This window comes from Aythya ferina (genome assembly GCF_964211825.1).
Source record: "Aythya ferina genome assembly, chromosome: 10".
NCBI lineage: Eukaryota > Metazoa > Chordata > Aves > Anseriformes > Anatidae > Aythya > Aythya ferina.
The window spans coordinates 6,041,512-6,054,437 of NC_140306.1; the positions used below are offsets into that span (position 1 = coordinate 6,041,512).

A 12,926-nucleotide genomic window follows, 5' to 3' on the forward strand; every position below is an offset into this window, starting at 1 on the left:
TCCGTGGGGACCCGAAGGGAGGCTCTCCGCTCCTCGGGGCGCGTGGCGCGCTGGGAGATGTAGTTCCGCCCCGGCGCGCTTGCGCAGTAAGTGTCGTTTTCGGGATGGGGAGGGGAGGGGGGGTGTGGGCTCGGCTCGTCGCCTAGCAACGGGGAGGCGGGAAGCGCGGGGCGGGGCCGCCATTTTGGGGCCCTGAGGCGCCGTGCTGAGGGAGGACGTCGGGGCTCTGTGACGGGAGACCCGCAGAAATGGCCCCTCCGTGTACATAAATCCCTCACAAACGCTGCTTTGTGCTGCTTCTGTCCTTCCTGCCGTTCTTGGAACAACTCCCTGAGTCCCCAAGGGAGAGGAAAGCTGGCCCCCAGCAGGCCGGGGTCGTTGGCCGCCATGGGCACCGCTGGCAAAGCAGCAAGGAAAAGAGAAACCCGGCCTTACTGGTGCCACAGGGCAGGGCAGTATCACGAGCACAAGGCCCAGAGCTTTTTAGGGCTTTAATCAGGAACGTAATCAGCCTGCAAGCTCATCGTGACAGCAGCCTTTTTTATTATTATCTATTTTCCCTGTATTTGTGCCCCCAGTGTGCTAAACCCAGGCAGATCAGCTGTGCTAATCCCGTGGAAAGAGCAGCTGGATGGCTCCAGCCGTCAAGCGACCATTTTGTTGGCAACGACCTTTAATGCCACAAAGCACGTTCCTCTCTCTGTCCCGGTGGCAAAGTGGTCACTAGTCACCAGCTGGTTTCAGCTTTCTATCATGACTAGCCACCAGTTTCAGTTCTGATAACTGAATCGTTATCAGAAGTTGGCTGTGGAAGAAATACTTGTTTTTTGTTTTTTTCCTTTATGAAATACGGTTAACAAAAGAATTATCATGTGCTGGAAGAATTCAGAAGGAGAGCGTATTTTTTATGTTTTAAATCAAAATAGATTCAATACAACTTTGCTGTTCAGCTGCGAAGCTTGTTTACTGAAGAAAAAAAAAAAAAGCAAACGCACCAAAAACAATTTAGATAAGAGTGTTTGAAATACGTTTCCCTTTACCTCTCAGCACCAACATACAATGGGTATGTTACCAGTGCTCTGAAGCAGATGAATTTAAAGACAAGAGTTGTACTGCTCAGTGTCATCTGACTGCTTCGTACCTGGATTTGCTTTCACTTGCAAGGAATAGCTTTTCCCTAGTTTAGCAATTATCAGTGGTGTCCAGGTGCTGTCGATAATAACACTGCACAACACAGGAATGATAGAGGCTCTGATGAAGGAGGTGTAAAAGAAAATAGAGCCGCGCGTCTGCGAATCGATTCTGCAGTTTTCCAATTTCCCCATTCAGCAATGGCATGGCCTCTGAAATTGTCCCGAGAAATATAAAACGAAGGGAAGGGCGAACACCACCACTCTTACCTTTTAGCAAATGATATTGCCTGATGCAGTTCATTTCCTTTGGTGTGGACACTTAGGCTGGCCTGGATTAGCGTTCAAAATGCAGAAGCGAAAGGGAGAATGTTTTTTAATATAGGTACTGCATCGAACGGGTACTTTGGCGTAAAAGTGTTCCTTGAAATGGCTTACCTTTGTAAGGTTTCTGCTGAAGGAAATAAATTGCCATATAAACATGCTTAAATATTCTTTAAGAGGCATTGATATCAGCGTTTTCTTAGTCTGAAGTCTTTCTCAAGTGTAACAATACACCATCGTCCACTTCCTGACACTCAGACTTAGCACAAGGTGGCACACCCATGGGAATGCAGGGGCCAAGCATTTTCACCCAGGTGTGAATCTTATTTGCCGTCTCTCTGAAGTGCAAAAAGCAGCCGATTGCCATGCAAATTGCTCAGAAATCTAGATTTTATAAACAGCGTTTACATTGCACGCAAATGTTAGAACCAGTTCTTTCAGAAGTTACAAGATGCTGAGTTCCAGCTCCCTTTATTTCTGCTGCAGCTATTTCTTTCTTCTGTGTTTTGCCCGGGAAGCAAGGCAGGCCTGGGATTCGAAAGTAGAACTATAAGTCTGAAAATTGGAGATTTGCCTTAGTGCTGACACAAATTCACTGCACGCTATTGATCAAATCATTTGATTGAATAGATTTTGGCTCCCCAGGAGACAACGGGGAGTTGTAAAGCCCTTTAAGACACATTGATATAAATTCCTTTATCGCTATTGTAATATTTTTTGCAGGGTGTTTTTGTTTCATTGGTTTCAGTTCTTCTGTCCAGCAATCAATTAAAACTGATGATAGCATTTAAGATTTTTCAAGAATACAAAGTGTCCTGGACATTGAGGGGCTAGACTTTTATTTCTACTTCAGTTTCACACCTCATTTATCATTCCTGCAGATACCTCTTGAAAACATACAGCTGAAAGCTCGTAGTGGAGAAAATGTTGCTTCCCAATTGATATTCCAAAGATTAAATTAAAAAACAAAATAATAAAAAATTAAATCATATTGACTAAGAAGGAACACAGAGTCCAAGTCTGGTTTTTATAAGTGATTAGAAACATTGCCCTCTTTATGAACCCAGAGCTGGCACTGCTTGTTCTGGGATTCTTGCCTTCAGAATAAAGAATGTCTTTGTCATGAGCCCAAGCAAGAAAAGAGGGGAAGAAAAAAGTTTCAGGAGAAAATGAACAAAACACACACACTTTTTCAGATATTTGAGAACTTAGAAGGTACCAAGAAAAAAAAAGAAAAAAAAAAAAAAAAAAGCTTGACTGAACAAGGAAGTTATTGAAAACTTCTCCCTTCTTCATTACATCTACAGAACAAATTAATTAGAAAGTTTTGGTTCATCTACCATCAATACAAGTACCAAGAAAACAGCACATCTTCAGCAAATTGTTCAGTTGGGTCATCTGATGGGGACCTGCCCAAACCATCCCCGGTGTTCCTGCTGCACGAGAGGTGATGCAGAGAGCACTTTGGGGGATCCAGTTACTGTTTTACAATATTGGGAAAGATTTTTCATTTTTTCTCCTGCTGGCAAAATGAAGACAACAGAAGTAGCTGGACCAAAATTTAAAGAAAAATGTGGATTCAAGCAGCTTAAAAGAACACAACTTCTAATCCATATGAATTGATTTTCATTCCTACATTTATTTTATGTCACGGTTAGTTGAAAACTTTAGAAAGATGTCACTGCATCCTCAGCTTTTTTCTTGGCCTTCCCCATAGGGTGCTTTTCACTGAAAGGTGGAGGACATCACGAGGAAGGGCCAACCTCCCCGACACACAAAACACAGTCCAAACAAAGAAAACCAGAATTTGCAAAAGCTGACAGGACTTTTTAGTTTTCACAGCATCATTTTGAACAGTCACTTTTTTCATAAATGTCTTCAATTAAAAAAAAAAAAAGCCAGCTGTCAGCAAAATTGTTCAACTATAGAATTTAAATACAATCCTAGTAAAAATGAATAATATCACGTGTCGTCCTCAAAATATGTCAATTACTAATGTTGACAATTGCTCAGCTATTTGTACGTGTTAATTTGTACCGTCAATCTGTGAGAAGTAATGCAGCCGATACCACCACACTGAAAAAAAACTCATATTTTAATTGGAAAAATCTTGATATTCACTGAGGAACAATCTAACCTTGGAAAACAATCTTTTACCAATTTGTCTTTAATGCATAAAACACCGCTCATTTTCTGCGGTTCTTTCACCGAGGGGCACATTAATTTAGTTGCACAATAATTTAATACATCGATACATTGATTGAAGCAGAGAGTTTTTTATTTAGCGGTTCCAAGAAATAACACATTTCTTGCAGAATCTTTAAAAAGACACTTCTTGCTGCAGTTTAAATAGGGGGAATTGCAGATCATTAGAGGAAGTTGCCCTTCAAAGCCAATTGATCATACCACACTGAGCACAGTGGGCTTTACATCAGAACAGAGCGAAGACTGGCAGGGGGCAATTAATGGGGCAGATACTGGAGTGTCTTTTCTGATTACCCCATACTGTACAGTGGATTTGGCCTCGCTGAGACAGGCTGGTAGAAACAAGAACCCTGATGAGATATGGCTCTGCTAATGTCAAGAAGTGCCACTTCCTAGCAGCAGGAGCAACTTTATTGAAACCATCTGTTGTTTTGGAAGATCCATGCGCACACACATACGCTTCCTCCTCCCAAAGCGTTTAACCTTTCTCTTCAGGATGAGTGAAATCGCACAGCTAATCCCTCCTTAATCTCAGAGTAACAGGCCCTACTGTTTTCAGCAGCTCCCAGAAAATGTGTGTGACTGGTGGTGATTAGGTGATACGACAGTGATTTAAGCAGGGGCAGTCATTTCAGAACAAAATAGCCACACATCCACTGCCATCACAAAGTTTTGCAAGGTTTGGGTGCCTGTGCAGAGGTGAGAAATCCATACCCCACTAGATCTGCTCTGCATGGGGGACAGAAAAAAAAAAGTAGGGCCAAGTGGGCTGTCTGATAACCCCTTTTGCCAGCGAACACGACCCTCATCCGCAGGGCTTTGTGGCCACTGCACAAACCAAATGGTGCGTAAGGGCAACGTGCCCCTTCTAGAGCAGGAACAGGCACTTCTCTGGGCTCATCTCTGGGACCACATTTCAGCAAGAGGTTTTGTCTCATCACCAAACCCTTCTGGCCATGTCAGGGTGAGCAGGGCCCCGCAGTGGTGGAAGAAGTGGCAGAGATGGGATGCCTTCTTGGGGCCCTTTCTCTCCTCCATCAAATTTCGCTCCTGTATGTGTGCCTGTTACAAAAACCCTCTAGCTCGTATGGAAAAACCCATACAGGTATCCAAAAAAAAAAAATTGTCACTGAGGGCCTGGCCAGCTCCAACAGTTAAGAGATGGCTCTTTAGTGTGACAATATAAATATAAACAATTCAGCGGTAGGAAAGATGCAGGCACTCCCCTAAGACTGCAAGTGGCTAGGGAAAGCAGAGAGCAAAAATTAAACTGCCTCTTCTGCCTGGAACAAGCACACAAGGTTGAACAAATTAGTTTTCCTTCCTACCTGGGGGAGGTGGCAGAGCTGCAACCACACTTGTTTGTTTTAAGGGAAAGTACAGTAAAATGGCATCACTCAAAGCCATCCTATATCCCTGGGCTCTTCAGCAATCATCACTCAAAGCTTCCTATTTTTTCCGCCTTCCAGTTCTTTTCCCTCTCTCCAGTAATTTTTGTTTTTAAAAGAACTTGAATATGGAAAAAAAAAAAAAAAAAAAAAAAACACACAACCCCCAGAGCCACAACTGGAAGGAATGCATCTCATCATACTTTCAACCTAAAGAATATTGGTAGCTTAATATACTGGAGTTACTCCCATAACTTCAAGGCCTGTTGCCAAAAAAAAAAAAAAAAACCACACACACACTACTACTGGGGTTGTTTGGTGTTAAAGACTCAGCCAGTCAATAGGGGAAGGTAACAACAATGAACAACCCTAATATCCTTGAAAGGGTAATGGAGAGTATTTATTTTTAAATAAATCCCCCTGTATTTGATTTTTTTTTTTTAATAGAGAAATAAGCTCATCGTATCAGTTTTCATAAATCAGTTTGTCTGGTATTAGGTTTTCTAAATGCTGTAATACAGATGTCTCATTATCTACTATCATCTTACTTGGCCCATCCAAATTCAACTGCATAACTTATACTGTGTGGATTCAATTTTAAATATATGACTGTGAAAGCTTCAGTTTACCTGTTCCTTGGCACTAGCAATTTTTCCATTTGTGGATTTAGATCCTTTTCTCATTGCAGTCAATAGTTTATTGACTAGAGGGACACTAGGATGAGGTTCAGGGAGCATGCCTGTTCTGGTATTGACTGCAAAGTGTATTTAACAGTTATGTATTAATAACAAAATGTTATTGCCTCTTAAATCTGTGCAACAGAATAAATCAGAGAGCAGGTCAGTTCCTAAGAATTATTCACAAATACTGCTAGAACATATGAAAGGAAGATGAATCATTCTGGTATCTAGAATAGTCAGGTGAACAATGGGGTTTCCCCTAGTGTTTCACCACTCCCCTCCCAAAATACTGTCGTGTAGGTTTTGCTCACTGTAGCTCTTCTTTATTTTTGGTAGGTAAGACCATCTACCTGCAGTCGTAGTGCAATAGTGTGAACCTGAGGTGCTAAAATCTTCCAAAGTTTTCACCTGGCTCCAAAAGCTTCAGTGGTTATGGGACCCTGGGCTAGGGAAACTTCAGCTGTATCTAGACTGTCCCCACACACCCTGACATTGCATCTCTGAAGGAGCAAAGGAGGCCTTCTAAACAGAGGTTTTTTAGGGTCTTTATTTCACCTCTACAGTCTGTCTTGATGGTATATGGGAAATAATTATCAGTTTAAAATGCCTTTATTTTTTTTGAACTGCCTTTTTTGAAATCCTGACACACACCACAGCTTCAAAGCCTGGAACTGGGTTCTTTATACAAAAGGCCTTGAACTCTCTCCGGGCAGACCACTTTCATATCCTCTTGGATGGAACACTTTCATATCCTCTAAGCTCATATATTTCATGGTAATAAGCTGTGGGATTTAGCTGTGCTGTGACAACATGCCTACTCTTTTACCTAGCAGAATAAAGAAGAGCTTTCCTAGCAAAAATAGTTAAGATAAAATGGTTTACATGGTACTTGCAGCTAGCAGGGCATTCACTTTTGTGCTACTGGGGGTGGGCTTCCAGAATTTCAAAGGTGACTATTTAAGAATGACACTGTCACCACATCTTGAGTATGGAACTTTCTTAGACTTCTTTGATAAATAGATACATTGACATAGAAGTTGACGTCCGTATACAGATACCTGAATTATCCTGCCATAACATCTACTCACATTTAATCTTTTTTTTTTTTTGCTTTAATATTAATCTAAGAAGTTACCCAAGGCCACATTGGAGTTGAAAGCCAAGATTCTTATTAACCAGACTCAGATGGGGCCATGCTGGGCTGCAACATATGAATTGCCAGCCCCCTGTTCCATTTGCAGCAATCATCCAGGCTTCAGCCCATCATTTTCACGTTGCAGCCATGAGAGTTTTCTCACTCTGTCCTCCTTTGAGGAATGTAAGAAAAAAATGAGGTCAGCAATTTAGAATTGCTACTTGGAGATAGTGTGACCAATTTAACTTAGAGCACGTTGTGAAAGACACTTGCAAAAATCCATCAGTTCAGTAAAGAAAGGAACTGGTAAGGTCTTCCAAGAGACTGCACAGCCCACAAGCCAAGATGTTGACCTGGTGTGCAAGGGACTGGGAAGCTCTTCTTTTGAGGCCCTATCTCAAAGGTCAAACTACTTAGCCCAAAGGATCCCTCAACTCAAAAAGGTGCAAAGGTATCATCTTGTAGAGTAATAATGTGCCTTCAAAACCAAGCCTGCTGACCAGCCTGAAAGCAAGCCTACCAACAGGGGCAGGTGTGGCGGGGTCAGCCAGGGCTCTGCATGCCCATCAGCTCCTTGCAGAGTCTTCAGGCCCTCAGCAGCCTCACCAGTCCCTCCCAAGGTCTGGCTTTAATAGCATTCCTCCACCTGCTGCTGGAGCACCGCTCCTACTGCCCCCATGCACACCAGAAGGCAAAGCTTGTCAGCCATGCAAGCAGCGTGGAATTGAAGGGCAAGGAGCATCAGTTATGGTGCTCATTATTTCTTTCAGATCCATGGTGCTTGCTTGTCAGAGGCAGGGAGAACACTCAGAGCTCTGTTCTTTTACTGATATTAGCAGTATAATCACTAAAAAGAAAAGTAATTTTAATGCCACTTCCAGAGACCATTCTCATTTCTAGCATGTGCTGCTCAGGCAAGATCTCAGGACAATCTCTTATTCACCATTCTCTTTATACTTTAAGCTATGGGAAATTAGTTTTCCTCTATTTGCCAAAGAAAATAGCAAGTGTTCTTCAGGGATCTGATAAGACAATTAAGTACAATTTTTTAGCAGCTAGCATATCTGTTCACTGCAGATAAAAGATTCAGATCTTTATAAATAAGGATTGTATAAGTTCAGATCCAAATAAAGATTCATCTTTTTATCATGAAAAGTTTTAAATCCAATTCTACCATAGTCAATAAGAAACATCCCTTTGAGGCAAAGGTAGTGCTGGGAGAAAATTCACTAAAAGACAGTCACTTCGCTGAGCGGTGGAGAGCAAACTCTGGGGCACAGCTTAATTCTTTCACTGACAAAAATACCAACACTTGGGAAAGCAAAATCATGCATTTGCTGAGGTTTTCCTCTGTCTGCTAATGGTAATATTGTCTTCTGTAGTTTCTACAGTGTTGATATGCAGACTAATGATCCTGGCATTACAGGCTTCCTTCCAGTCAACAGTAATGAACTAAGACATGCGCACATACATAGACATAATGTAAATATATTTACTACACAATCTATTGTACATGCTTATAATTTGCCTCTAGTATACAGGCATTTGGCTAAACAGATAGACCTGGAAATAGATACAACATGCTTGTAAGCATAGTGCATCTGTTTCCTTTAATATAAAAAAGCCTTACCTTCCAGACAGAGGTCAGGCTCAGCTCCCTGTCTCATTGTTCTCCTCTATCTGCAGCTGAAGTGTGGGATTAGTTCCACTCTCTGAATTCAATGCATAGCTAAGCTTACCTGATGTGACTTGAGGACAGCTACTCAGCAGGGAGGTTTGAAACCTAATAGTGGAACAGGAACAGGGAAACTCCCCAGCGACTACAGTGCACCAGCGTGTGAAAGCTGGAGCTGTCATTTCAACGGCACGTCAATATGCAAGTTGTGGACTGGCTCTTGGCAAGTGTGTCCCACAGAATGAGCTGCAGTTCCAGGAGAAGAGGCTTGAATATCAGTAAGAGAATGAAAAAGAAAAAAAAAAAAAAAACACACACACAAAAACACAATGCCATCATTTTGGAAAATTAGCTTGATTGGAAAAGCTCACATTACAAAGTTTGGAATTTAAGTCTTTCAAAAGCTGTTTGTGTTCCCCCAAATGAACCTGTGTTTTATTTCTTAAATGTTAAGGAATACAGAGTGGGGAAAGAAGTAGCAATGACAAAAATGAGATAAGCCAACTCTGAGGGCAAAGGGAAGCTGTGAAGGCTACGCTGCAGTGCTCCACATGCAAACAGCTGTGGCCATATATCAACTTTGTCACACCCCTGTCCCCTGCCAGACCTCACCTGGTATGTCAGAGGAGGATTCAGAGCCTTTTCTTTCAGTCTGAAAGATAAAATAACAGAGTAGGAATGCCTTGCAGAGACAGAATTTGTTTCTTACAGCAGTGATCTCACTCCAGCCTCTCCTTCACCAAATAAGTCCATAGAGCTCCGTGCATACATCAACATTTCTGTTAAATCTGTCAGCACAACAACCCAAACATCCTCCCCTTCAGTGAAACTCTTGCCAACAGGACTTGGCTGTTGCTGCATGCCAGTGATTTTAGTTTGCTCAGACACAAGGAACTGGTATGGATCCCTGGGCAGTCGAAGAGCCTTGTCACCAATTCTGCATCCTCCTGGACAGGAGCTCCCAGGCAGGATCCCAGACTGGTGTCAGTGGGCTGCCTCCTGCTGTCATCCCAGCAGCTAGGTGACATGGAGGTAACACTGCTGAACATATCTATACATTACCGTGTCTCAGAAGAGAGCCAGAAGGATCTTTTCCTTCACTGGGCTTACTTTTTGGTGACACTAGATGGATCTACTCAGCAGTTCCTGTATTAATGTCACACCGTGCTTTTAGGGATCGTGACTGTGCCTACATATACCCTTTGGAGGCTCTCACCAGTTTTGCCTACAGCATTTTCAGTGCTCAATAGCTGCTGTTGTTCACATTCAGTCTTACCTACACTTTTCTACCAGCCCACTTCACAGCAGGGTGAGCTGGCAGGTAGTTGGCCATAACGACATGTGAACTTCAAGGTGAAGTTCTGGGTTGTGTTAGAATTCTAGTAGAAAACAGGAAGCTTCTTGTAGACTGCATTCAGAGAAATACCATGAATTATATCTGATGTTATATGCTTCTCTTTTCTTACTTTTAATGAAGCTCACACACACATACACCAGTGAGTTCCAACCTGTAGCTTGCCCGTCTTCACAACACTGCTACAGGGATGGTTGTCCAATAAATTAGTCGCTCTAATAGAAGATTGTTTCCCTTTAGAAACTTTGCCTGGCTAATATGCTTAGTCTCTACTCACCACACCAGCACTAGTTTGATAACTTGAACAACTTTTATGTATTGTTTCGTATCTCTAATGCAACTCTTCTGTTTTTTTTTTTTTTTTTTTTTTTTTTTTTTTTTTTGGGGGGGGGGGGGGGGGGAAATGTTGCTGCTTTGCATTGCCCAGGGATGATAGCATAAAAAAAAGCCCCAGCCCTGCATTTTCCAAGGTTAACACTCCCATCTCACTCTGCTCTGAGCCAGACCTTCAGCTTCTACCACTAGTCTGTTGACTTTGAGGCTAAGTATTTCTGATCTGCAGCTGTGCACTTCAGCATCATTTCAGAGCCATAACAGAGTTTTGCTGTTTTACACCAGTGAAACATCCTATCCTGAAGGCAAAGCTCAGGAGAACTCCGGCAGGTAATGAATGCAGTCCAATTTCTAACCCACAATATTCATTTCAAGGCCAGGATCTTTCAAACTCCCTGTGCTGCTGCACATTACCTGCCAAACCTTCCCACACTTGCAGACTGGAACCAGAAGAGTTGATTAGACATAGTCAGTAAATAACATGGGATGAAAACAAATTTGGTAGTAAAAAGACCCTTGAGAATTTAGAAAAAAGCTCTATAGCCTTTCAATTTATTCATGATTTACTAGGAAGCAGTATAATAAAGCCGGCCTAAGAACTAGCCTAAATGCTTCTTAGGCCAAAATATCCCAATTTAAGTAGTGAAGTTGTATACTGAAAGTCTGGGGAACTGTTTAAACTGAACTTAAAAAAAAAAAAAAAGACACTCTCCCTTCCCCCAACACCAAGTCTTTGATAAAAATAAAGGCAACAAAAATGCTAATCTTTGCTGTTAAGGAGAAAGACTTAAAAAGTGGCTAACAAACACCATGAATTATTCAGAAACTGGGTTACTGCTATTCTACATACATTGCTTCAGAACGTGAGCTCAAAGCCACACAAGCAAAATCAATTCTGTGAGCACTACAGTGATAAAATAAATTCAAATAATCTCCTTTAATTGCATTAACATAATGTATCCTTCCTGATCTGTAAGGAGATGTAACTTAACTCTCCAAAAATGAAGGGCTCAATCCCAATCTAAATTAAACAGGTTTTATATGCACTATGCTACTCCAGTAGGACAAGTATTACTTTATTTTGTATAGATATGGTCAGAAACGGCCCCGTTCTTCAGTCTAATAGCGACTAAACACCCAGGAGTATTGAAGATTAAAAGATCAGAAGAACCCATTTAACGTTTCCATTTAAAGTTTCCACAGTCATAACCATCGCCACCTTCCCTAAATCCAGAAGAAACTTTGACTCCTTGTAGGCCGAAGTCCGCCCCAGTTGCTTTCTGGGTTACTGCTGCAGACAGCCAAGTTGGAATAAACGCACCCAATGTCTGGCCATGCTATAGAAGTGTTTAAATAATAGAGTATCAGCGGGACAGGCCAAACTTTGGCCCTGCTAAACCCAGGGATGTAAATATGCAACAGGTAGGGGAACTCCAGTGCAGGCAGAGTAGGCCAGGATGTAGCACCTCATCAACACCACCTCAACACAGTTTGCAGTGTGTTTGTTATGGGTACCCAAGGTCACCAGGGCCCTGAGAAAGCTTGAAAGAAAAATATAGTGTGTATGTGACACATCTCTTTAGCAAGAAAAGGGAATGGGGAACATGCAGGCCTGTGGCCACCCAGAGAGCCTGTTCCAGAGCAACTGCCCAGAACTGAGACCCCAGAAGGGAACCTGTGGGTTAAAGTTGCTCTGTGTGGTTGGGAGGCCTCAGTAGCCTCCACACGTCTACCACTGAGCCATCTTCTAACGTGGGGGCTTGCTGAGAGGCATTGGGGTACCTTTGGTTCCCCTATAATTTTGCCACTTGCCTACAGGTCCTCTGCAGACATTTTGTAAAGCCTCTGGCCTGCTGGGCTGTTTGGTGCTCCACAAAATTCGTTATGGAAACATACACAGACTTATTTGGGGAATCAGGATCAGAAATTCATTAGTAAACTTTTTTTTTTAAATAAAGGTGGCTGCACCTGACTCAGCATCTTAGAAGCACAATTTAGAGAGGAGGGCAGTGAGTCCCTGAATGTATCTCCAGCCAAGCACCTGCAGAACCAGGGCCACACAGAGACATACAAGCCTAGTCCCATGCTGCTGTCAGCACCCCTAGAAACAGTCACAGAGATTTTGGTACACATTAGTAGCTCTGCAAGGGACTAGCCTTTACCCCAACACGCAAAGAGCACTTCTACGACTTACCTTAACTTGTGATTCACTAAGTGCCACAACCCTAGCATCAGGAATTTCTGGGGGCAGGGAGCCCCCCCAATAGCTTTAATAAATCTACACAGCTGTGAATATAATATCAGGGGAGACAACTCATTGATAGTCTCACAAGGAAAATCACCTGATGCTGCAACTCATCAGGTTAATGAAGGAGCCAGTGTGGTAGCAAATGGCAATACCATTAACTGCGCAGCTGTATGCAATGATTTGTTTTCTGTCAATGAATTTTGGGAGGGGCTGGAAAGTAGAAAAACACAGAGAAGCTCAGTTACAAAAATCCAAAGGTAAAGTTCCCAATTAAACACATAGCAGTCAAGTTAAAATTATAGGTGACAATTACTGTAACTTGATTAGGCACAATAGCAAATTCACTTCCCTAAATCACTTTCACAACTCTCCTAGGAGGTCTGAAAGATGTAGTATATGAGGTTCATTTAATTTCTAATGTAGTAATTATCACTACTGAATAAAAAAAAATAGC

At 42.2% G+C, this 12,926-nt stretch overlaps 1 long non-coding RNA gene across 2 annotated transcripts; it reads right to left on the bottom strand.

Moving 5' to 3' along the window:
- Nucleotides 1-178: 178 nt before the first annotated feature.
- On the bottom strand, nucleotides 179-12,564 carry LOC311441935. Of its 2 annotated transcripts, none has more exons than XR_014696334.1 (4): nucleotides 12,419-12,548; nucleotides 9,150-9,189; nucleotides 8,602-8,804; nucleotides 179-3,330 (listed from the first exon to the last, which is right to left on the bottom strand). It is a non-coding gene; the product is annotated as an uncharacterized lncRNA (long non-coding RNA). The 2 variants fall into 2 exon arrangements; XR_014696335.1 differs by lacking the exon at nucleotides 179-3,330 and adding an exon at nucleotides 6,050-7,709 and having other exon boundaries at nucleotides 12,419-12,564.
- Nucleotides 12,565-12,926: the final 362 nt, after the last annotated feature.